Source organism: Marmota flaviventris, chromosome 8 (assembly GCF_047511675.1).
Source record: "Marmota flaviventris isolate mMarFla1 chromosome 8, mMarFla1.hap1, whole genome shotgun sequence".
NCBI lineage: Eukaryota > Metazoa > Chordata > Mammalia > Rodentia > Sciuridae > Marmota > Marmota flaviventris.
In genome coordinates, this window is record NC_092505.1 from 79,909,585 (window position 1) to 79,912,802 (window position 3,218).

Below are 3,218 nucleotides of genomic sequence, written 5' to 3' on the forward strand. Positions count from 1 at the left end.
GGGTGGAGTTTGGTCTATGAAGAATAAATAAACAGCTACATATTTCAAATGAGTCAAAAATCTTATTTTCTTTCAGATAATCTGGAAATACATGATGGAAGCTTCACACTGGAGAAAGACCTTGGAAAAATCCTGGTCACTGCAATTGTAATGAGGAAGAGGGCAGTTAGAGGAAGAGGTACTCTGTGTTGACAAATTTGCAGGAGCAAGAGTGTTCACCTGGAAGGGAAGTATGTCCAGAAATCTTTAAGGAACTTATTTTGGCTATAGTGCAGTTTTCATTAGAAGAACTGTGAAGGAAGAGATTGAAGAGATAAATCAAATTTTTATTGATAAGATCCTAAGAAATACCACCACCAGCAAACGTAGGGTGAGGAATAAGTGTAAGTGTGTGTATTTATATTTATATATACATATATTCTATAATCAAGAAATACTTATGAACAAATACACTCATGTAGATCTAGATACATATACTTATGCACAGATATATTTTGAGGCAATGACAATGTATTGAAAGGATATGGCTTAATTTGGGACCTAAATATGAAAAATCAATTGGCAATGATGTTCCAGAGGGAAGAGGATACGAGCAGGATGAAAGTGGTGAGAAATCAGAGTTTTGCAACCATGCTGGTGAATAGACTCTAAGATCAAGGATTCAGTGGTATCGGTTGAAATGTGTTCCGAATGTTAGTGTTGGGAGATAGATGGCAAGGATAAACCTGTAGATGGATCACTCATTTGATGTAAAGAACATGGAGACCGAGGAAATTACAACTTTCAAGGACCTTTTCTTTCCTACACAGACACTGGGCACTATGCTATCATCTTACTATTACTAAAATTTTCATATTATGTAATTAAAGCCTCTGATGTGAAAAACAACTTTCAGTAATATTTAAATGCTACATTTTTTTTTTTTTTACCAGTTAACTTCTTAAAAAGAAGACAGAACTGAAAACATCTTCTTTCTATTCTGCCACTTTTATTTTTCTTTATGCTTCCCACACTTAATTCTTTAATTTATTATCTTTCTGGAGAAACAAAGCTCTTCAGATTGCCAATAAGAAACAAACACAGCAGGAACAGGCCTTAGAAGGCAGAAGAGACAAAGAGTCGACCCGCCTCTTCTCTTTACTCAGAGAAGTGAGAGCTAAGAATCATTTCTTACTGTTTATCCCTGACTTTGTTGTTTTAATTCCCTTCTCATTTTGTCCTCATTGTATTCCAAATTCTATTCATTTCCCTTTGAGATGTGTGAATTGAATTGCCCAAAGAATTAAAAGACATTAATCCCCCCAAAAAAAAGTGAAATGGAAGATTAGTTGATGACTGGCAGATTTCCTGGGATTTTTCTTTTACTTCCTCAATTACAAATCTACTACCACTAGTGGAGAAGATGTGATGTGGGTCCCAGAGTACATAGCAGTATTATGTGTATAAAGTTTCCTATTCAAGTTATTTTTAGAGGAACTACAATATTTTTCTATTCTGTATACTTACAATGCAATGTCATAAAACCTACAAAAATTTTCAGTTGTTTTATGCTCAATTTTTTTCTAGTATGACATGAACATGTTTAAAATTCCTTACATGTTTAAGAACATATACAAATACTTTAAGAAATTATTAAGTCCAAAAACCTTATTAACTGACATTACAGAATATTCTAATCATGAAAAAATTCCAATATTATCAAAATACCCCCATTTTGTGAATATAGTAATAAAAGGAAAACAGATATAAATATGACATCTAAACATTTCTTTTCAAAATTTTTGTTAGTGCATCCATGACCTGCTTGTTTCTCAGACTGTATATAATGGGGTTTAACACAGGAATAATGACAGTGTAAAATAGGGAGAATATCATTTCTTGATCACTTTCTTGTGAAGATGCAGGATGAACATACATGAAGAGAAGGGGGCCATAGTATAAAGACACAGAAAAGAGATGAGCTCCACAGGTGGAGAAGGCTTTTCTTACACCCTTTTCAGATTTCTTTTTTAAAATTGTAAAGAGTACCAGGGTATAAGAAATAAGAATAGTTCCAATGGTGAATACTTGTATTGAACCAGAAAAAATAAATATTAATAGATAATTAATAGAAGGATCAGTACAGGAAATCTTTAATAATGGTATAACATCACAGAAAACATGATGTATTATGTTGGAATTACAGAAGATTAATCTGAATAAAAAAAACTTCATGAATTAAGGCATGAAGAAAGCCACCTATGTATGACAAAACCAGTAGCCAGAAGCATAGTCTGTTGGTCATAATCACTGGATACAGTAAAGGCTGGCAGATGGCTACAGAGCGATCATAAGCCATTGCTGCCAGGAGAAAGCTTTCTGTGGTTACACTGATTCCAAAGGAAAAAAACTGTATCTTGCATTCAGTGAGAGAGATCATCTTGCTCTTGATTAACAAGTTGACCAGCATATTTGGGGTCACTGTTGAAGACAGCCATGTATCCAGAATGGCTAAATTCCCAAGAAAAAAATACATGGGGATATGAAGATGAGGGACTTTCCAGATCAGAGAAATCAGACCAAGGTTTCCCACAAGGGTCATAAGGTATATCATCAAGAACACCAGGAACAGGGGGAGTTTCCACTGTGGTTGTTGTGTAAGTCCCGTGAAGATAAACTCTGTCAACAAAGTTGCATTTGCCTCTTCCATGTTATCACTGGATGTCACCTGAAATGAAATTCATTGAATGTAAAAAAGACACAAAAAATCGCTGTTGTTTTTAATGGGAATATTGGAGGAGAAGAGTTGAGAGAAAAATCGTACAGGATCATTTGAAGGCTATCCTTTGCTATGTGGAAGAAAAGCTCCAGGAGAAATTAAAAATGGTAAAATAAATTAATTAATTTAATTCAATAAATGTACCACAGTAACACATTTAGAGAAAATGAGAGGCTTTCTGAACTTGTGATAAATTTATTGGGACCTATTGATTATGGTTGGAAATTCTGTGTCATGATCATGGTTCAGAATCTAGAGGAAATCTATTTGAATGACCTGGATTACAAACTAAATTAAATGCCATCTTAAGGAATTTGAACTTTATTCTTCAGTCAATAGGTTTGTAGTGAGATGCTTTAAGATTTGAAATGATATGGTCAAATATTTTTAATTAAATATTTGATAGTATACAAAATTGTCTAGAGAGGGAACACTGGAATTAGGGATAATAATCAGGAAA

The 3,218-nt window shown here is 33.7% G+C and overlaps 1 pseudogene; it reads right to left on the reverse strand.

Annotated features, from left to right (window-relative positions):
• Window positions 1-1,758: 1,758 nt before the first annotated feature.
• LOC114099026 (olfactory receptor 5H17-like) lies at window positions 1,759-2,707 on the reverse strand (annotated as a pseudogene).
• Window positions 2,708-3,218: the final 511 nt, after the last annotated feature.